Source organism: Pantherophis guttatus, chromosome 10 (genome assembly GCF_059756535.1).
Source record: "Pantherophis guttatus breed Tessera chromosome 10, ASM5975653v1, whole genome shotgun sequence".
NCBI lineage: Eukaryota > Metazoa > Chordata > Lepidosauria > Squamata > Colubridae > Pantherophis > Pantherophis guttatus.
The window spans coordinates 10,714,303-10,737,401 of record NC_142072.1 but is presented as its reverse complement, the minus strand read 5'-3'; the positions used below and the strand labels follow the sequence as shown (position 1 = coordinate 10,737,401).

The following is a 23,099-nucleotide window of genomic DNA, read 5'->3' as shown; positions in this document are numbered from 1 at the left end:
ATTGAATTCAGCACATCTGGAAAGCACTAGATTTTAGAAAGCTGGTCTGCATCCTTGGGCAGATGCCAGGGAAGGCACACACACACACACACACACACACACACACACACACACACACACACAAAACCCACCACCCTGTGTCAGCAAATGTCATTGAATGACGGGCAGAATCTTCATCAGGCTTGGCCTGGGGGCTGTGGTGGCTTGCTGGCTATTTTTTGCAGCCTACTGGAGTTTGCTGCATTAAGGAACTGCACTTCAGCATGTTGGGGATTTATTTTGCTCTGTGTTTTTGCTGCAGCGCTGCAGGCTTGCTGAGAGGCTGCCCTGTTCTATCCTTTCACTTTGTGATCCGGTCGGTGGGATTAGCTGCTTTGAATGTATTCTGCCATTACAAAAAAGAAAAAAGAAAGAAAAAAAAGAAAAAAAACCACCTAAGGAATGCCTGCCAGTGTTAGTTGCTTCTGTGATTTGAGAAGGATGTGTGTGTGTGAGAGAGAGAGAGAGAAAGAGAAAGAGAGAGAGAGACCGAGAGAGGGAGGGAGAGAGAAAGAAAGAGGGAGGACATAGAGAGTGGGAAAGAGGGAGGAGGAAGAAAGTGATGGAGAGTGAGAGAGAGAGAAAGAGGGAGGAAGAAGAGAGAGGGGGAGAGGGAAAGAAAGAGGGAGGAGGGAGGGAGAGAAAGTGAACGAAAGAGGGAGAGAAAGAGGGAGAAGAAGAAGAGAGGGAAGAGAAAGAAAGGGAGGAGGGAGTGGGAGAGAGAGATACAGGGAGGAAGAAGAGGGAAAGGGAGAGGGAAAGAGGGAGGAGGGAGAGAGAAAGGGAGGGAGAAAGAGAAAGAAAGAGGGAGGGAGGAAGAGAGAGAGAAAAGGAGGAGGAAGAAGAGAGGGAGAAAAAGAAAGGGAAAAAGAGAAAAAGGGAGGGAGGAAGAAGAGGGAAGGAGGGAGAGAGAGAGAAAGAGGGAGGAGGAAGAAGAGGGAAGAGAAAGAAAGGGAGGAGGGAGTGGGAGTGAGAGAGATACAGGGAGGAAGAAGAGGGAAAGGGAGAGGGAAAGAGGGAGGAGGAAGAGAGAAAGGGAGGGAGGGAGAAAGAGAAAGAAAGAGGGAGGGAGAGAGAGAAAGAGAGGGAGGGAGGAAGAAGAGAGGGGGAGAAAGAAAGGGAGGAGGGAGAGAGAGAGGGAGGGAGGAAGAAGAGGGAAGGAGGGGGAGAGAGAAAGAGGGAGGAGGAAGAAGAGAGGGAGAGAAAGAAAGGGAGGATGGAGAGAGAAAGAGAGGGAGGGAGGAAGAAGAGAGGGAGAGAAAGAAAGAAAGGGAGGAGGTAGGGGGAGAGAGAGAGAGAGAGGAGGAAAGAGAGTTGGGGGAGAGAGAGACCTACTTCCTTGGCAGGGTGACTGCAGAACATTGAAATGGCAGGCAGGCAGTCACCTGATTTCAATGCAGAACTTTTTAGCTTGCTGATGTCTGGCTGGCCCGCCCCCTTTCCCATAGGAGTGTGCAAAGCAGCCATGAAAAGCTGGCCGGGAGTGGGGCGGGGGGTGGGGGTGGGGGGGAGAGAAGAGGTGGAATCTGTTGAAATGCCTTTGTGAACTTGTCCTTACATGCGCTACCTAAGTGAAAGGCACGGAGGGAGAGAGGCAAGAAACCAAGACATCTTTCATTTCCTCCATTGTTACCATAAATAATTTGGATAGGGCCTTCCTCTGCCTCCCTGTTCCTTTCCCCCCCAACCCCACGGTGTGTGGGTGTGGGTGTGGGTGTGTGTGGAGGAGAGAGAAAGAATTTCGCGGTAGATTGCTAAAGCATTCCCTGAATTTGGCGCTGCAGCTGAGAATGCCAAACAGACAGAGGAGCCTGCAAATGTTGCCGTTGATTGTTTTTTGTAACTTGGCCCGGTCATCTTGGAATGGGAAATGCCCCTTAAAGTGACCGCTTGCTCTCCTGGTGACGTCCGTGCAAGATTTAGCCCCATAGGTTGTCTTTGGATGGTGCCTGGAAAACCATTAATAGGACAGACGTGTCTATTTCGTGTATGTCCTACTTTTGTTTCTTGTTCAGAAACTCAAAAAGTATCTAGAAAGTACCTCCCTACCAAAACAGCCTTGCGAGGTACGTTGTCTAAGACCAGGGGGATTAACCTACAGTGGTGGCCAAAATTGTGGAAACCTTTTGGGAAAAGTGTATTTTCTAAAACTAACTAATAACACCACTTTTTTTTAGAGGAGCACCATAAAATTATATATCAATGGAAAGATAATTGAATCAAGAATGTCATGCAATAACTTTTATGAAGGATTTGCTATTAGAATAGCGGTTACAGTATAAAGAAGAAAAGTGAAACAGGTGGAAAAAACGAAATATACAAAAATTATCACCATGTCAGTTAATAGTTGAGTAACCTTTGGCATGAATGACGGCCTTACAACGTCTTCCCATGGAGTGAACCAAGTCTTTTATTCTGCAACGGTTATAATGTGAAACCAAGGTTGAACGATGGCTTCTATTAACTGGGTTTTATTGCTGGATCGCTTCTGACTAACAAGTTTCTTTAGTCGGCTCCCTAGATTTTCAATTGGCTTAAGGTCTGGGCTATTCCCAGGCCATTCCAGCAGTGGATTAGGATTATCTTGAAACTCCCCCCTCTCCCCAAAAGTGGTGTTATTAGCCATCAAAAATACAACTTTTCCCAAAAGGTTTCCACAATTTTGGCCACTACTGTAGAAGGTCTCCCACTGGGCTTTCATAGCTGAAGGGAGGAATAGAAGCTGGATCTCCCCATTTCTGGTCCTATCACCACCGTGCACCGCCCTGTAACTTGGGGTACGCTTTGGAGCTCATCCGAACTCCTTCAACAGAGAGGCTGGCTCCTGATCAGTAGGTTGTGCAGCAATCTGGATTCAAAAGTGGGACGGTGATGGAAGCGTGTGTGGGCATGCCTGTCACACCTTCCGGGCTTCACAAGCCTAGGAGAAGGCGTAGTTTCTTTCAGGATTTGCTGATGGGAATGAGCTGTGTAGCCGTGGGCACTCTGAATCGCCTCCTCGGCCCATTTTTGAATCCTCCAATTATCCTAGCACAAAGCTCAAGAAGCGTTTCTAGATAGGGTTGAGTTGGTTGCCACCAGATGGATGCCTCTTGTTGGTATTGAGCTCAGCTGAATATTTTTTTGGGGTGTGTGTGCGTGTATGGGGAAAAATAACTCAGCTATCTTCAGCAGTTAATTCGACTGCGGCCTTCTTGGCCATTTCCCCCCCCCCCCCAGCTCTAGGACTATTTTTTTGGTTTGTTTTAGCTGCCGGGTTGAGAAAAAGTGGAATAAAACTGAAATATATTGTTTTGGCTCAGTGATTTTTAAAAGTAGAAAAATAGGGAGGAAATGGGAAAGGGGGGAGGAAGGAAGGAAAAAAGAAAAAGAAAGAAAAAGAAAGAAAGGAAGATTTATTTTTACTTATATTTTGAAATGTGATCCTTAATTGTTTATATTCCATGCATATTTTTATGAAGAATTATTTAACATTGATTATATTGAGCACAAGTCCTTACAATCACAAGTGTGATTTTTTTAATCATTTGCTCTTGTGTGTGTTCTGATGTGCACTATTATTATTATTATTATTATTATTATTATTATTATTATTGATATTGATTTAAATTTAATGTTGCTTGTCATCACTGTGAAAAACCAGAACACCGTCCTGCTGAAACACTGTCTAACCCAGTCTTTTTCAACCTTGGCAAAATGTGTGGACTTCAGCTTTACTTCAGCAGGCTGCCAAGTTGGGGAACGCCGAAACCCCTAGGACAGATCTCTGAATCTGCGGAAGTTCCGGTGTCTAGAAACCGGAGTGATTCTTTCACCTTCAATCAACTCCTTTTTGGAGTGCCCTCAAAAGAGAGGCCTCCCCCTCCCACCTTTCCTTCTCCTGTGATGTCATTCCAGCTCTTAAAACATGAATATTCATCAGGCAATTTAGCTCAGAGCCCTGAACTGCTGACTGCGAAATTTTACACTTCACGGAGAATCTATCGGCTGCATTTTCTGATTTGCATCGAGGTTTCATTGCAGTTTGGGGCTGCTGCTGTTTTTTTTTTTCCCCCTCTTTCTGCATTAGTGAAGATGCTGAAAGTCTCTGCTTGGCAGGAGGCTTCTTGGAGATCTTTTTAGATGAAAAAATGCTGCTAAATTGAAAACGTAACCATTTCAATAGGCAAGCTTCAATTAAGGTTGGAAGAAACAAAATTGAACAAAGGCAGTTTGATTGATTGATTGATTGATTGATTAGCCAGATTGACATCCTGCCTTTCATTCAGGAGCTCAAGGCAGAATACATAAGACTCCCTCCTCCTATCTTTCTCCATGAAAATAACCCTGTGGTGTAGTTGGGGCTGAGAGAGAGAGAGAGACTGGCACCCTGTCATCTAGGGAGCTTTTGTGGATGATGAGGGACTCAAATCCGGGGTTCCTTGTTCCCAGACTAAACAACCTTCATCACTATTCCACACTGGCTTTTTGTTGAGAAAGAAGAATCCGTCTAAACAGTGATCCTCAACTGTGGTAGCTTTTAAGACACGTGGACTTCAATTCCCAGAATTCCCCAGCCACTCCAAAGAAGTCCACATGTCTTAAAGTTGGCAAGGTTGAGAAACAGTGGCCTAAAGTAATGCATTGAATGTGTGTGTGACCGAGAGGGGGAGGGAGGGGGAGGAGGGAGAGAGGGAGAGAGAGAGAGGAAGAAGGAGGAGGAAGAGAGAGAGGGAGGGAGAAAGAAAGAGGGAGAGAAAAAGAGGGAGGAGGAAGAGGGAGGGAGAAAAAGAGGGAGAGAAAAGAAAGGGAGGGAGAGGAAGGGAAGGAGAGAGAAAGGGAGAGAAAAAGAAGGAGTGGGAGGGAGAGAGAGATAGGGAGGAGGAAGAGGGAGGGAGAGGGAGGGAGGGAGAAAAAGAAAGAGTGAGGGATAGGGAGAGAGAGAAAGGGAAGAGGAAGAGAGGGAGGGAGAGAAAGAAAAAGGAGGGAGAGAAAAAGAAAGGGCGGGAGAGGGAAAGAGAAAGAGAGGAGGAAGAGAGGGACGGAGAGAGAAGGAGGGAGAGAGGGAGAGAAAAAAGAGGGAGAGAGAAAGAGGGAGGAGGAAGAGAGGGAGGGAGAGAGAGAAAGAGGGAGAGAAAAAGAAAGAGGGTGTGAGAGGGGGAGAGAGAGAACATTTGGGACTCACCGGTCCTAGTTCAATACTGCAGCTTCACTGTTGAACCACATTAGCTCCATCTATACCTGTGTCTGTCTGCCTATCTATAAAGAACCTATAAATAGTCCTTGACTTAAGACCACAATTGGGACTATAATTTTGCTTGTAAGTTGTGATGGCTGCTAAGGCGAGGCACTCACGTGACTGGACCCGATTGACTGTTTTTACAGCGGTCGTTAAGTGAATCATGAGGTGGTAAGCCTGAATCATGTGGTCCTAAGTTTGAATCCAATCTCCCAAATAGGTGTTGTTGTTTTTTGCCAGCCTGGCAAAAAACACCCAAAACCAGCAAACAAGTCACAAATTAGTCATGTCACTACCCAAAATCTGATGATGTGTCACTGGGGAGAGGCGGCATCATTTTCAATGGCCGGAAGTGCTTCACAGGCTGTAAAGCACCTTTTCCGTTTATCATAAATCTGAATGGTCAGAAATGACTGGTCATAAGTCAAAGTCTACTTGCACACCAAAACTATGCTAACTATATGATATTTTAATGTGGTGTGTGATTATTCACTTACCTTCACTACCAGTTTGCAAATGGGAGAGCTCCGCTCGCATGCACCACCTCCACGCACAGCATCAAAAACAGGACATGATGGCGGGTGGGCGGAGCCTCCCACTGCCGCTACCAGTTCTCCCGAACCTGATAGAACTGGCTGAATACCACCACTGGTGTGTGGACATGCTCTGTAGGCTTTCCTGCACAACTTCACATTCCCATATTACCTGTTGCTACTTCTCTCTTATACCTGGATGGTGCCACTTTTAACACACAAGTCTAGGGGTTAAGTAAGGCACCAGGTTAGAAAGCAGGAGCCTATGAGTTCAAGTCCCCCCTTAGCCATGAAAGCCAGCTGAGTGACTTTGGGCCAGTCACCCTCTTTGCCCAACCCACCTCACAGGGTTATTGTGGTGGGGAAAATTGGAGGAGGAAGGCATGTGGGATATATTTGCTGCCTCGAGTTACTTGTAAAAAAATAATAAAGGTAGGATACAAATAAAGGAACGAATGAATGAATGAATGATTCACAGCCGAAGTCCTGGAAGTAGTTCATTGTAGGTAGAACGTTGAGGCATATTTTATGCAATAAAAAGGTTAAGAGAAATGTTTTAATTATGGGCACCTTCCCTAAAATATATAGGACACTCCATACAATTCATGATTTACATGGCATCCTTGCTGTGCCTCCTTCCCACGTAAAGAGTGCACTAAGGGTGTTGTAACTGGGTAATGCCAGCTGAAGGCGGGATCACCATTTTCATCCATCAAGGAGTAGAGTAATGGCTTCTACCCACTCACATCTTGATTTAACAACAATGTCCTGGATTGTTCTTAATTAAGGGGTTGATTCATGCATGTGTTCACGTCTCATCACTTCTTGACTCCCAGTAATGGATGTCGTTCTGTTGAGAAATAGTGCATTGGAGGTGTTTGCGAGATGTGTAAGACGGTGACATCACTCGAAGCTTCTGTCAAGCATGGAGGCATACAGGAATGCACCCAAATAGTAATGGAATTGTGGGTGTTTGTGATCTGGGGAGGGCAAAGAGGGAGTGGGGAGATTGGTCATTTTTTTTTTGTTTTAAAAAAAAATTAAGACCAGCCAATATCTTGACCTTATTTCAAGCACATGCAATATGTCAAAAATTGCATTTCAGAAGATGGCAGGGCCAGGACCCCATGTTTGGTGCTCTTTATTTATTTATTTGCTAGGTTGATATTCTGCCTGTTCATTTAAGAGTTGAAGGCAACATTTATAGCCCTCCTTCCTTCATTTTTGGTTGAGCTGAGAGATAAGGACTGGTCCCAAATCAGCCAGAGAACTTCCAATTCAGTGTCTTGACTATTATATGATACTGATACATGCTCGCGGCTTGGGGGGAAAAAAAGCATTCTGGGATTTTAAGCAAATGCAATAATAACGTAATACTTATTTTTGTTCTGGAAACATTTCCTGAACACCTCAAAATATAAACCACGCTTGCAAGAGATTAAAAATGACACATTGGTAGGCTACTTAGAGTGGTTTGATGACTTTTTGCACCCCTGTCCTAAGTTTTCAGCCCATTGATGAATGGAGTAAATTTCTTTAACAGATTTTTAGACATTCTTTAGTGTTGGTAAGAGGAGGAGGAAGACAAACATTAGGTGAGAATAGTTGGGATTGCTTTATGGGTCAGGTGACATCAGACTAAAATAGCTTCTGTAGCAGTTACAAATAAATTGGCAAAAATCTGATGAAGCAAAGTCAACAAAGATTTTGGTCTACCAAGAAACTTCATTGTGGTATCTTATGATTTATGATTGTATCCTATGATTTACGATCTACAACTTACCACTTCGTTGTTTTTATGTACACCGAGAGCTTAGGCACCAGAGACACATTCCTTGTATGTTCAATCACCCTTGGCCAATAAGGAATATTCTAATATTCCAATTCCAATTAAGGCAGTAATCCAACTCCTTTGACTGAATAGGTCTGGCTTTTGAGTTCATAGGATTCCATAGTTGTCAGACTGGATAAAAGGCTACCTGTGATACAGGTTAGTGTAGCAGATTTCCAGAAGTTCTGTGTGACGTTTGATACCATTATTTAAAGAAAGCCATCATTTTGGGAATGGGCAATTCTAATGACACATCCCACCAAAGTCTGTTGGAAATAATGAGTATGAAATCCAGGAGGCATAATATCAAAGGAAAAGCAGAGGTACATGAGCCAACATGGAGATGATGAAATGGGATCTCCCACCCTGATGTTGTTGAATAAATGACCTGGTGGCATACAGGTGATCCTTGACTCATGACCACCTCTGAGCCAAACATTTATGTTACTGAGGCAATTGTTAGGTGAGTTTTGCCCCATTTTAGGACTTTGCTTGCCACAGTTGTTAAGTGAATCATTCTCTATCTGAAGCAATTCCTGATGACTTCAGGTGGGATCTGAGAATGACATTAGATCACGGGGGAAAAAAACGAAAGACATTTGAAAGGGTTTGTCCGTAGGAAAATCATAGGCATATTAAGGATCTGGAACCCATCTTAGTCCAGCCCCGCCCTACAGAACTACCTTTCCTCACTTGAAGGAAAATAATTGCAGACGAGTTCTGCCTCAAGTCAGAAACCAGGCAGTTCCTGTCCCTGCTAAAGACAAGATGCTTTCTTCTGGAGTGACTCAGCATCAGGCGTAACCTTCTTCTGGAGAGCCTGTCCTCTCTCTGCCCACAGACAGTGAGGGCTGTTTTCTGGACCCTGGGCAAAGACCAGCCACAAGCCAGCTCAGTTGGCAACTTTTAAGATGTCCGAATCCCAGAATTCTCCCAGCCACACATCTTAAAGTTTCCAAGCTTGGGGGTAACCCAAGTGATCTAACTCTTCCAATTTACCCAGGGGTGAAATCCAGCAGGTTCTGACAGGTTCTGGAGAACTGGTTGCGGAAATTTTGAGCAGTTTGGAGAACCGGCAAATATCATCTCTGGCTGGCCCCAGAGTGGGGTGGGAATGGAGATTTTGCAGTATCTTTCCCCTGGAGTGGGGTGGGAATGGAGATTTTGCAGTATCCTTCCCCTGTCACACCCATCAAGCCATGCCCACCAAGCCACGTCACGCCCACCAAGCCACATCCACAGAACCAGTAGTAAAAAAATTTGGATTTTACCACTGAATTTACCTAAGAACTTTGGGTTTGCTGTATTCATACAACAGAGCTAAGAAATTCCCCTTGGCTTTGCCCCCAATTTCTTGGCTACTTAAATTCATGGCCCTTGCTCCCTTGTGGGACCTAGGAAATGTGTCTTTTGGGGGCAGACCCCGTACTCTGGAATGTCCGCCCCCCCAGGTATTCCACAATCGCTCTCTCCCACACACACATTCTGCTTCCCTTTAGGAAAGTCCTAAAGACAAGTGTTGTGCTTTTATTCTTGCTAGCTGTCTTCTGTTCTGATTAGTCAGGATTTAATTTTAAATAAATATTATTCTAATTATAGAATTAGAAGAGACCTAAGAGGTTATTGCGGACTAGAGCATTTACTGCCGCACCATCTCTGATAGATGACTATCCAATCTCTGTTTCAAAACCTCCAATGAAGGGGAAGAAACCACTGCATAGGATAAAGTAATTCATGGTTTTTAATCAAGTAAGTCTTACAGGGTAACCCATACAGGGTTTATACTGCAAGTCTTCTGGACATGTTCTTTTCCTGCCCATCCTTCTGGGAGCTTAGGTGTTCTTAGGAAGGTGATGTCATTGTTGTTGATGGTTTCTTTGTATTTGGACCAAGGGACAGTGATGTGTAAGTAAGTAAGTAAGCTTTTTTATTGCGGTCAGAGACCAAATTAAAATACACATAGAAGGGGAGTATATTTTACAAATATAGACAGTGATGTGGTCATAGGCAATGAACGAGTTGGGAAAAGTTTGGGTTTCTTTTTTTTTCTTTTTTCTTTTTTAAATTATTTTCTTTTAATACAAACATTTCATATTTCATTAAACAGTGTGCCGTCTGAGTACAATTTTTTTGCGCAATAACCATTAAAATTTATAACAGTTATTTATATCTATTCTTGCATTGACACTAATACGTAACATATCTACTATTGTAACATTTCTCTTCTTAGCTTGTTTGACTTTGTAATACATTTTCGATATTTCACTCCTCTACTTTTATTTCTAACTTTCATATTTATTCTCTAGCTAGTGATAAAATAACTCCCATATACTATAATAGTCAGATGATAGCTCCTTTCCTTTAATTGCAAGTGTTAATCTATTCATTTCTGCACATTCTAATATTTTCTTAATCACATTTTCATCCGTAGAGATCTCTTCACTTTTCCAATTTTGTGCAAATACAACTCAGCTCTTGGCGAGATTTTGCCCCGCAAAAGTTCTTATGAAGACTTTCTAGGTACCAACAAAAGAGAATATTTGTAGCTCAGGAGTGAAATGAAGGGCCCTTGGTTTCATTACCCAAACATGAACATTTTTGATGTTACCTAATTTGAGTGATGAAACATTTGCAAGAAAACAACCAAGCTCAGAGGCCACCAAGGATCTCTAAGACTTTCTAGGATTGCAAATTTCAACCAGGCATCTAAGGATTAGCCATTGCAAACCCATCCTCCTCAGCAGAGGAGCACCTAGCTTAAAAAGTTTGCAAAAAAAAAAAGGAAAAAAAAAAAGCAACTGAAATGATTAGAGAGACGAGGCAGATCTTTTATGGAGAAAGATGACCACAATTGGGGCTTTTAAGCTTAGACTGAAGACAATTAAAAGAAGACATGACAGAGGTATGTCAAAACATGGGGGAAAGTGGAAAAACAAACATTTTTTTTTTGGCTTCCCATAATGTTAGAACTTGAGGCCAGCAGTCAGAATGAAGAGCAAAGGGAATGAGGACGGATTCAAGAAAGTCCTCCTTTACATGATGCTAAATTAAACAATGGAATTTGTTTCCATTGTTTGCAGGGTGATAGATGCCAGTAGAGAGGCTTTTAAAAAAGAATGGACAAATTTGTACAGGTCTGGCCTATCAGCGGTAAGTCAACCTCCTGGCTGTTTATTGCCCCCGGAATTGTAGACAACATTCCTTCAATACCAGTTTCTGGAGAATGTGGATAGAAAAAAAAAATGAGATAGTCTCCCTTTTGTCCATATTTGTGAACTGTCTGGATTGCGTGAGACTTCCTGTTCTGCATTCCAGAATTTCTGAACCTAGATAGGAGAAGCGTTGGGCCTTTTATGCGCATCTGCGGCATTTTTGTTCACAGCTCCTTGTCCGAGATCTGTAAACGCTTCAATCCAGATTGTCGCCCCGTTCAAACTGCATGTTTTAACCGAGCTTGGCTGAGAGGAGGGAGGGTTTTTTTTTTTTTTTTAAAAATGGCCTGCTTGCAACCTAAGACGGACTACAACATGGTGGGCAAAATAGACGTGGTTTCCACAAGTTGAGAAGGAAAACAAAAGAAATCGGGAGGTTAGCAAGGGTTCTGCAGTGATCGCACTTGTGGGTCTAAAACAGGAATGTACCCTTGGCAGGAGAAGGGGGAAAAAAAACAGACAGATCTGTAGGCTTGGATTTTGTATACAGCACCCGCTTAGCAGGAGTAGTCTATCTGCCTAGCAAAGGACTTACCATATTAAGCAGCACTTGGCTTCAAAATGTCTGCGACTATTCTTAACTCTGCTGATAGTTCCGAGGCTGGAGAGGAAAGGAATTATAAAATTCAGAGCTTGCTTTGGGCATAGAGATTATGGCGCAGGCTTCAAGCCAGTTTAAAAAAACAAAAGAAAGAAAGAAACAAAGCAAAACAGGAAAACTGGGTGTTTCTGAGTGCCGACTTTTGCTCCAGATGCCAAAATTCCATGGATTTCTTTGGCGACATCCCAGAGAAGCCAACTGAACACATCCTGACGCCCCCGAATGAAAGACTTGACTGCACAACGCTAAATTTTGCGCTAGCTAGTGTTTGCGGCTTTCCCGTCGGGTGGCGCTGCCGGGAGCCCTGTGCGCTAACCCGAATGGTCCCCATTGGCATATTTGTGAGTCCTGAGCCGGACCAACATGGAATGTTGTGCCTCCTGCAGCTGACTCACCCAGGAGCCCTGGCATTGTTTTCCTAAGTTGAGTTTGAATGCCAAGAGGAAATCCAAGAACAATAACTCAAAGTGTGCGGTGTTGTGAGCCAAGCAGCCGGGTTCCGGAGGGGTGTGCAAAGCAAAGACGGGTTGGAAGGTTCGACGGAGCTGATTATTAAAGTCTGCCACCAACCTGGAATGCAAAGGCAGGCAAGGGGACTCACGCAAGAAGCTATTTGCTAGGTGACTCAGAGCCGCCCTAGCAGAAATGGGTGACATTTCTGATTAACCGCTAAACAAGATTTCCTAATCTGTAGGTCATAACTTCTGGTTGTCCTTAGACTCAAAGTCAATTCCTATCTTGGGCCTTAACAAAACGCCTGGGGCAAAGAAGAACAAGGGGCCCTGAGCAGGGGTGGGCTGCTGGGGGTCCACAGGGGTTTGGGAGGACCTCTAGATAAGATTCTATGCAGTTCGGAGAACCCCCAAATCCCGCTCCTGGCTGGCCCCGCCCACACCACCCCTCCCAGGAGTCCCCACGCGGCCTGTTTTGGATATAGGTAAGGGCGTGGAGGCTCGGGGAGGGTAAAAAACGGGCCTACCGAAAGTTCAGGAGGGCCTCTGGAGCTTGGGGGGGTGATATTGCCCTCCCGGAGGCTCAAGGAAAGCTTCCAGAGCCTGGGGAGGCCAAAAACGCCCCCCCCCCGGTGGTGCAGGAGGCTGACTAGGCCATGCCCACCATGGACATGCCCACCCAGCAACTGGGCAGAGAACCCCTTGCTAAAATTTTTGAAGCCCACCCGTGGTCCTGAGCCAGTGGATGTCAACCCCAACCTAGCCCATTCTGAATCTATTCGTTTTAGGGACCATTCAAAGTTACAATGGCACTGAAGTGTCTTACTCGATCGGTTCTCACACTTCTTACTGTCTGTTACAGCATCCCCAAGATCATGTGATCAAAATTTAGGTACCTGACAACTGGCATATATTTATGACGGTTGCACTGTTCCCACGGGATCACCATTTGCAACCTTTCCAGCCAAGTCCATGGGGGAAGCCAGATTTTGCTTAATGACCACGAGATTTCACTGCAGAGATTCACTTAACAACCACGAAAGGTCGTAAAATGGAGCACGAGTCACTTAACGCTCATTTAACTACTGCCTTGCTTTAGCAACAGAAATGTTGGGTTCCATTGTGGGCGTAAGTTGAGGACTGCCTTAAGGGAGAATTTCAGCAGGGTTTTGGGTTAGATTCACCGATCAAAGAGGTGGCTTTGGGTCACTTTTGAGAAGCGAAGTGGGTGTGGCAGCATCAGCAATGAAGATGGGGAGCAAAAGAAACATTTAGCAGCCATCTGGAGGTTTGGGGCAGGAAAACTGGGGACATTGATTTCTTTTCAAAAAAAAAAAAAAGAGGGGACTTAAACCTAGTGAAGGTTTCACACACCCATTGTAGGAGATGAGTAGGCTGAGCTGGAAGGCGGAGTTAAACACGTCATCTGCTTGGAATCATTGTGCAGCCACAAGAAACACAAGTCCAGCCCCCCCATGCATTCCATTGACACTTATCTAGCTCCAATTTAGTTTTGGCTATTAATTGACTATTAATTAATTGCTAGCTGAGGAATTCTGGGAGTTGGAGTCCACAAGTCCTAAAATTGCCAAGATTGGACACCCTTGCTTTAGTGCTTTGAAACCCAGCAAGTGTTCCTGGTTATTTGTGCCTGATACCCATGTTGCTTTTCCTCTTGTTAAAAGGAAACAAACCTGGTCGTGTCCTGATGCTTTAAACAAGGAGGTTGGGGGAGCCGTCTGCAGCCCCTCCCTCCAAAGCCAGATGAATTCAAGGCAGATTTAAAAAGAGAAGTGCATGTTTGTTTTGCAATATGGAAATGAAAGAGTTAACCTTCTCGGTTTCCCTGGGGCTATCCGGTTTGTGTTTTATTAATATTAACAGGCTAATTCAGCAATAAAATTGAAAAAGCAGCTTGATGGCATAAACGGTTACTCTCCAGAAAGGCTTGGCTAATTTCAGCCTGCATTTTATTAGCGTGGATATAAATGTCTATAAACGGAACATTATTGATATTTCATCTCAGCTACAACCTGCATTCAGCAATGAGCTTGGTAGGCGAGGGCAGGGCCTTTGACACAAATCAATCAGCCAGCCTAGTGGGAGACAGAAGAGGAGCAGGACTGGGTAACCCATAATCCTGTGAGGATGCTACTGAAGCCTCTCCTCAAGAAGCCTTCCCTGGACCCGGCTGTATTAGCCAATTATCGCCCTGTCTCCAACCTTCGCTTTGTGGCGAAGGTTGTTGAGAGTGTGGTGGCGCGACAACTTCCCCAGTACCTGGATGAAGCCGATTATCTAGATCCGTTCCAGTCGGGCTTCAGGCCAGGGCACAGCACGGAAACGGCATTGGTCGCATTGGTTGACGATCTCTGGAGGGCTCAGGACAGGGGTTGCTCCTCTGTCCTGGTCCTATTAGATCTCTCAGCGGCTTTTGATACCATCGACCATGGTATCATGCTGCGACGATTGGAGGGGTTGGGAGTGGGGGGCACCGTGTGTGTTGTGGTTGCTTCCTAGCAAGGCCTGGATGGAAATTCTTTACTGTATAACAAAAAAGTTGATTGTGTCTCATTCAAAGACTCTGGGAAAGGACTAACGTGTAAATCACCCTATTTCTATTGGAATATATAAATCCAGGTGATAATTCTCTCTTCCTTGCTTTGCATTAAAAATCTTGTTATGCTGTTTAATGACCAACCTTCTCTTGGTATGCTGGTTAGTGACCAACCTTCTATTGGCATGCTGGTTAATGACCATCCTTCTCTTGGTATGCTGCTTAGCGACCAACCTTCTCTTGGTATGCTGCTTAGTGACCAACCTTCTCTTGGCATGCTGGTTAGTGACCAACCTTCTCTTGGTATGCTGGTTAGAGATTACCTTCTCTTGGTATGCTGGTTAGAGATCACCTTCTCTTGGTATGCTGGTTAGAGATTACCTTCTCTTGGTATGCTGGTTAATAACCGTCCTTCTCTTAGTATGCTGGTTAATGACCAACCTTCTCTTGGTATGCTGGTTAGTGACCAACCTTCTCTTGGTATGCTAGTTAATGACCATCCTGCTTTTGTTATGCTGCTTAGTGACTAACATTTCTTGGTATGCTGGTTAGTGACCAATCTTCTATTTGCCCCAGATCTGCACTTAGTGACCTAAACAGACCCGGCTCTGTAAGAGTTCATTTCAGGCTGACTTCTTGCACGGATTTATCCGCCACAGACTGAGCTGGCTCACAGTTTGATTGGTCAGCATTTTTTCAGAGGCCAGAATTTTTCCTTTCTTTCCTCTCTGGGTTGCACTTGACTAATGACCACTGGTGGCGATGAAATTGTCATTTTTCTCTGCGGAAAGATTCAGCACTGCCCGCTATGGAGGAATGGTTGATGAACTTGTCAGGCTTCGCTGAAATGGATAAATTGATTAGAGGAAAATATATTACTTAACATTTATTGGCGCTTGGAAGCCTCTTATGGTCTTTCGGTATAAAAATGAAAGGGAAAAAAAGAACTTTTGATATATGGTTCTGAGGATTAGAGAGGATAGGGTATGGAAACAAGAGTAATGAGTTGTAACTTTTGAGAGAGAAGTTAAAATATATTTCTGCTTTTAATTGTGAAGAATATTAGAAGCCTAACTCCTTTATATCTTTTTCTTTTCTATTTTGCTTCAACTTTTTTTTTCTTTTTGATCACTTTTTGCTTTTTTATTTCTTTTTTCTTCGTTACTTTATATTCGTTTGTATTTCCTTTTAATCTTGTTTAAGAGTTTCAATAAAAATGGCATACAAAGATGTTGTTTTCTTGGAATCTAAAGTGACATAAGGAGCTTAATGTGAGTATTTTGAGCCTTTCTGATGTGTTTTTCCCTCTGCTTAGCAATAGCAATAGCACTTATATACCGCTTCACAGTGCTTTAGAGCCCTCTCTAAGTGGTTTACACAGCCTATGGCCCCCAACAATCTGGGTCCTCATTTTACCCACCTCGGAAGGATGGAAAGCTGAGTCAACCTTGAGCTGGTGAGATTTGAATTGCCAAATTGCAGGCAGTCAGCAGAAATAGCCTGCAGTACTGCACTCTAAGCACTGCGCCACCACAACTCACTATCTATTGCTTAGGTAGCATCCATGCTATTTTTCATTGCAAAGGTAACATGAGGCCACGACTGTGCCTTATATGGCCTGTTCCAGACATTTGGAGTCTTTGAACTGGTGAAAGAGAGGCAGATAAACAAAGAAATGATCACAAGGAAGAGTCTGTAGAAACATGTTTCTAGTCCTCTGCATTTGTATGTGTGGGTTAATAAAAACTTTATTTACTACTAGTAGAATAGAAAGAAGAAAGCTTTTATCTCTAATGTTCCCTCCCCTTTTCTGTTCCTTATTCTTCTTGCCTACGTTGACATGCTGAAACAAGATAATTTCTTCCTGCAGCAGAACACATCATCTGCATAGTGTGTTAATGGTTTTTCTATTTTTCTATTTGCTTTGTTTTGCTTCCCTGAGCTTAGAAGGTCAGCAAATCATCAGGAATTCTAAATTTGCTCGAATCTTAATAAACCTGTGTGCTTAATGCTGTCAGCAGAAGCTATTGAATTTAGCTAAGTGTATGAGAAACAAAGCTACTGGACAGAGAATTGGGAAGTGATGAGAGCAGAAACACCCAGGAGCTTTAGTTTTGCATATGTCTACATTCCTAAAATTCTCTACTCTCTTATTCAGGGTGATAAGTTTGAGGACTAGAAGAATACTCAGCAAAGCAACATAATTAAATCAAAACTATCATGAAGAAGTCTTTCAAGGCACTAGAAAGTTTGTAACTAATACAACCATTGATTGACCTATAAAAGTGTAATGTCTGGAGTTTGGATTTTTCTTTTCTGATTTTATATCTATATATCTTTATCTACATCTCTATCTCTCTCTGTCTGTCTGTCTGTCTGTCTCTCTCCCTCTCTATCTATCATCTGTCTATCATCTATCTATCATCTATCTTAAACAATACCGTGATAATACAACCAGAAAAGTTTAAATACACAATAGCAATTAAAATGAACAAAAATTAAAGAAGAAAGCTCACATAATTAATACAGATTTAGCTCAACCTTTAGCATATTATTAAATCCTAGAGCAATGTTTTTCAAAGGAGGCAATTTTGAAAAGTATGGAAATCTGGGAGTCCACACATCTTCAATTTGCAAAGTTTGAAAAACACCCATCTAGGCCAGGGGTCAGCAACCCGCGACTCTGGAGCTGCATGTGGCTCTTTCATCCCTCTGCTGCGGCTCCCTCTTGCTCAAAATATGCGTCACAACTGCCAATGTGCGACACCTGCCGGCACACGATTTATTAAGCTTTTCAACTCCCGGTAGGCCAACCATGGATAAATCCAAGAAAAGAAAAGTTTCAGAAGAAAACAGAACGTTTAATTCAACTACAACAGCTAGTGCTGTTAAATGCTAGCACTTAGCTGCCAGCTGCCTGCAATTAGTGCGAGTTCAAATCTCACTAGGCTCAAGGTTGACTCAGCCTTCCATCCTTTCGAGGTAGGTAAATTGAGGACCCGGATTGTGGGGGCAATAAGCCAGCTTTGTATAGAACAACACTGCTTAGGGGGGGCCGAAAGCCCTAATAAGCAGGTATATACATAACAGTATGCAGACTATTGTTATAATGCATTGTAAGCTGCCCAGAGTCTACGGAGAAGGGCGGCATATAAATTGGACTAATAAATAAATTGGACTAATAAAGTTTTGTGGCCGCTCAGGAAATAGTCAGGCACGGGAAGGGTTTTGTGGCTCCCAGTGTTTTCTTTGGGAAACAGGTCCAAATGGCTCTTTGTGTGTTTAAGGTTGCCGACCCTGATCTAGGCCATATAGAAAGTCATTTATTTATTTGTGTGCCACCTGATTATTTACAAATAACTCGGCAGGGAACTAACACACCTTCCTCTTCTTACTTTCCCCACAACAAACCACCATGTGAGTTGGGTTCGGCTTACAGAGAGTGACTAGTCCAAAGACATCCAATTGGCTTTTTCATGCCTAAGGCGGGACTAGAATTCACAGTCTCCTGGTTTCTATTCTGTTTCCCTGAAAATAAGACCCAACTGGAAAATAAGCCCTAGCATGATTTTTCAGGATGCTTGTAATTATAAGCCCTACCCCTAAAATAAGCCCCAGTTAAGATCGTCAGCAGACAAAAGCGTTTAGTACTGTATTTCCCCCAAAATAAGACCTAACCGGAAAATAAGCCACAATGCGTCTTTTGGAGCAAAAATTAATATAAGACCCGGTCTTATTTTGGAGGAAACACGGTAGTCTGGCGCCTCAACCACTAGACCAAACTGTCTCTCACTGCTCCATCTTCTCATTTTTGCAATACAAAGACATTTCAGTAAACTACAGAAGTACCTTCCAAGCATCAGGGTAAGGAAGACTATTCTAAGGTCACCTGGTATTTTCCAGATGTTTTTGACTGAAGTCCCCATTGGCTCCAACCCAGCATAGTTTATGGCAAAGCATTGGAGGAAGTGTCATCCAAAACATCTGGAGGACATCTGATGTTGAGTCTTCCTGGTCTAAGGAGCTGGGAGAGGCCATTTTACATTTTTAATTTAACTTAGTCCAAAGCTACCTTTCGTGGTTGCTGTTTATAGAGAGAGAGAGGGAAAAAAAAAACCCTATTCCTTTCTGATTGACAGGAAAGCCTGCCCTTTAAAAAGGGAAGAAAACATCTGGAGTGGCCATGGTCTTAGCTGCTAAATAACACTCCAGAGGCAAAGTCAGGTTGACCTTCAGCTATCATTTTGGTTTTAAAAGCAGCAATACCATCTCAGGAATGGAAAGAAAAATCATCTACTATTTGCAATAATGTCGTTCTAGTAGATAAACTCCATCTGTGCCAGGGTCTTTCCAGATAGAAATATTAGATGCAGATGTTTAATTTTTTGTGTGTCTCCTTAATGTGCGTTCGTATGTTCCCATATACCCACAGCTGTGTTTTCCCCCTCCAGTGTTTGCTTTTAGTCCTTGTCCCCCCCCCACCTTTTGTTTTTAACAACTCCTTTTTTCCTTTTTATCTTGAATTTTTTGTTGATGTTTGGTTTGTCCCAATAAAAAAAGAATGTTAAAAAGCAGTGGAAAAATAAAACTAAAAAAAGGGAACGGGGAAAGGCTGTTTACAGTGTTCCTGCCCTCTGAGCTTTCATCATCTCCATGCCCTCCTTTTTATTTTGAATATTTCTGGGTTAAATATTTTTCTCCACACGAAGGCAACATATAAATATTTATGATAAAAGGACCCCTGTTCCCTTTTCAACCCTAAATTTTCTGCAACAATTGGAACCCTGCCATTGGAATGCAGTTAGTGGGGAAAATGGAGAATCCATCACTTGAATGGGTGGGGCATGACGATTTGTATTTTAGTGCAATTTTCTGGTCCTTCTAAGGCTGCAAAGAAAGCTGTGGAAACAGCTGATCAAAAAGAAGCCAAGAAAAAAAAAGTTCTTGCCCAAGAAGGATAATTTTGCACAATAGTGAGGAAGACCTAGATGGAATGAGGAAGATCTAGAACAGTGTTTCTAGAGGCAAGTTGTTCCACTGATTAATTGTTCTAACTGTCAGAAAATGTTTCCTTAGTTCTAAGTTGCTTCTCTCCTTGATTAGTTTCCACCCATTGCTTCTTGTCCTGCCTTCAGGTGCTTTGGAGAATAGCTTGACTGCCTCTTCTTTGTGGGCAGCCCCTGTCGGAGATACCAAATCATGTTGGACTCCTTGTCTCAAATCTACAAAATGCTCTTTTGCCCATTTTTTTTACAAGGCTGAGTAATTCAGCAGTAGGAAAGGAAAAGGAAGTGAACTAACTCTCTGGGAAAGGACATCTGTTGGGTGGGAGCCGTCTAATAGGACTGTGAGCGATTCATATCACAAGAGGTTGGGTTTGGGGTATAAAGAGCTTTCCCTTGCAACCAGATGGCATCAGGATTCAACTGAAGAGGGAGAGGCTTCCCAAGGAAGCTGTCTGCAATTACTGTAAGTTCGAATCTCACCAGGCTCAAGGTTGACTCAGCCTTCCATCCTTTCTAAGGTAGGTAAAATGAGGACTCAGTTTGTGGGGGCAATAAGCTGACTTTGTATAAATATACAAAAGTATGAAGGCTATTGCTTAACGCATTGTAAGCCGCCCTGAGTCTCCGGAGAAGGGCGGCATATAAATCAAATTAAAAAAAAAAAAAAGAAGAAGAGGATACAGGAGGATATTTTTGGCTCGTTTAAGTGTGTGATGATATCAACTTGATTTTTTTTTTTTTTCGTTTTCATCCTTGACCCTCTTAGGGTCACTACGCCATCATTTCTGTCTTTGGGTTATAGCAGGGTACCATTTTCTCACCCCTACAAAGTTTGTGCTCCGAGAATACAGGCTGCTTTAGGGGTTTTTTCTCCCAAATGGGGTGCACACGTCCCCCTGTTGTCTCTTGAAATTCCAGCTGGACATGGCAAGAGGCAACGGAAAGCAAGCCATGTCTTGGACTATAAGGAAACAGCCTGCCCTGCTTTAATATGACCTTTGTTTTTTGCCATTGTTGCTCAGTGTACAACACGGATGACGTAAGTCATGTCCAAGGAGGTCTCACAGTATGCTGGCCCACTGAACCTTCATGCGCATTGTGGATTTTATGTTGGAACATAATAAATTGGTACACAGTAAGGTGTCTATGCTACCTCAGTGGCTGCAGAGTAAATTACTATATTTTTCGGAGTATAAAATGCACCTTAATTTTTGGGGAGGAAAATAAGAAAAAAGCTGATTGGCAGGTGGATCGGCCTCCTGGAATACCCCCAATCAGCTGTTCCCAGGGGTGAATTTTAGCAACAGGTTCCTTGGTTGTGAGCTCTGTGTCTTGCTTTTTTTTTTTTTGCTTTTTTTTCTGCCTCTGAAACCTCTGAACCTCTATTTCAGAAAAAAACTTTTTTTTTCTGCCTCTAAAAACCTCCGAAACAGAGCTTCAGAAAAAAAAGCCTCTGAAGCTTTGGGGGCTTCTTTTTTGAAGCTTCGTTTCTGATGCTCCAGGGCTACATTCGGAGTATAAGACGCACCCAGATTTTCACCCTCCTTTTGGGGGGGAAAAAGGTGTGTCTTATACTCCGAAAAAATACAGTAGTTGGGCTTCTGTTTGGTTATGCCAGGAGCCATATTGGGACTCTGTGTAGTGGGTCACAGGACCCATGCCAAAAAATGGATGGGGCCACAAAAAAAACTGGGTCTAATTTCATTTAATATCACAGTAATCAAAGCTAACTCCATTTATTTATTTAACCTATGGTGAAAATGTTAAAAAAGCACATTGCAATTACATTCTCAACGAGCGAATATAAAACTATTTAGCTCTATTTACATGTTCAAAGGTAAACTATTTATATAGTCAATCCATGATGGAGTTGCATACGGAAAGCCTCTGGGATTTCCCTGGTATGCGCTCAAAGGACACTGTTCCACAATGCATCACATTGTCTGCTTTGGAGCACCATAGCTACGTTCCGAAGAGGAGAGCTTTTCCCCATTGATGGAGGAGACTAGGGCCCTTGTCATGTACTTATTAGCTATGTACAGCTATAGCGAGTATTCTGCAGTTGTGTCTTTCATAATCTTCTCCGCTCACAGTATTGCAAATGACAGTTTGATAGCACCTTTTGGTAGGTCTCTGAGAATTGGGCCCAAGCTTAGGGAGAAATATATAGTACTATGCAGTGGTGACATTCAATTTTTTTCTCTACTGGTTCTGTGGGCGTGGCTTGGTGGGGTGTCCTGTGACTGAGTGGACGTGGCCAACCCAATGTCACACCCACGCCCACTCAGTCACACCCACCCACCAAGCCACGCCCACAGAACCCGGTAGGAAAAATTGTGTGTATGAGCACCAGAAGGGTTCATAGTGAATGCTGTAGCAGAGAGAATCCGAACTTTTCTCCCTCCATTCACAGTGGAGCTGCTGCTCCCTTTATAGTCCCCCACTGGCCCCCTCCCTCCCAGGGGTTGAAGTACCTTAAAGGGACAGGCTGCAGCAGCTCCGCTGTGAATGGGAGGGAGAAAAGTTCGGATTCGCTGCTGCAGCATTTAACGTTAAATGCGTTGAGCAGCCGGAAGGGGTGAGCAGCAAGCGGGCGGGTGTGGGCAGGGCCAATCGGATAGTTTTTACTGGTTCAGCGAACTGATTCAAATCGTCCCTACCGGTTCGCCAGAGGCGGTCCAAACCGGTCGAATTTCACCCCTGGTGCTATGGCTCTTTAAATAACTGGTATGTTATATATATTTTGTACCGATTTATAATTTGAGCAATGAATTGAATGCCCAAAGAAAGTATTTTCTAGTTGTTAAATATTGGTACAGTTTTGGGTGGTAGTGCTGGTGGAGAACGCCTTTTTCTGTTCTTCACACACCATTTCTAAAAATTATCTCTGCTATTTCTTCTGTAAAATTTGGAACTTATATGGGTTTGGAGATATTCCAACTGTTAGTATTTTTGTTTAAGGTGTGCCTTCAGGCAGGGGTTTCCAACATTGATAACTTTATGATTTGAATAGAATTTTTTAAAAAAATTGTGTGCCAAGTGTGATTGGACACACAACGATTTGTCTTGGTGCATACGCTCTCAGAGTACATAAAAGAAAAAATACATTCATCAAGAATCATAAGGTACGATGAGAAGATTAATAGTACTAGTAATGCAGACTTAGTGAATAGTTTGACAGTGTTAAGGGAATTATTTGTTTAGCAGAGTGATGGCGTTCGGGAAAAAACTGTTCTTGTGTCTAGTTGTTCTGGCGTGCAGTGCTCTATAACGTTGTTTTGAGGGTAGGAGTTGAAACAGTTTATGTCCAGGATGCGAGGGGTCTGTAAATATTTTCACAGCCCTCTTTTTGACTCGTGCAGTATACAGGTCCTCAATGGAAGGCAGGTTGGTAGCAATTGTTGTAGACTTCCATTCCCAACTGGCTGAGGAATTCTGGGAATTGGAAGTCCACAAATCTTAAAAGTGCCAAGGTTGGAGATCCCTGCCTTAAGGCCATCAAGTTGACGGCTAGATTTAGCTTTTGTCAGTCGTATCTTAGAAATGTAATGAATTGTCCTCCTGAGACCATTGATGAGCTACTGTCCTTCCAATTAGAGCAAACTCAATCATGGAACTTGAAGAGAAAAAACAAAATAAGTCACAATCTT

General features: G+C 43.2%; 1 protein-coding gene across 2 annotated transcripts in view; it reads left to right on the top strand.

Moving 5' to 3' along the window:
• Positions 1–23,099, top strand: part of LUZP1 (leucine zipper protein 1) — a 65,443-nt gene that overhangs the window by 27,114 nt on the left and 15,230 nt on the right. The gene's annotated exons all lie outside the window — the stretch shown is intronic.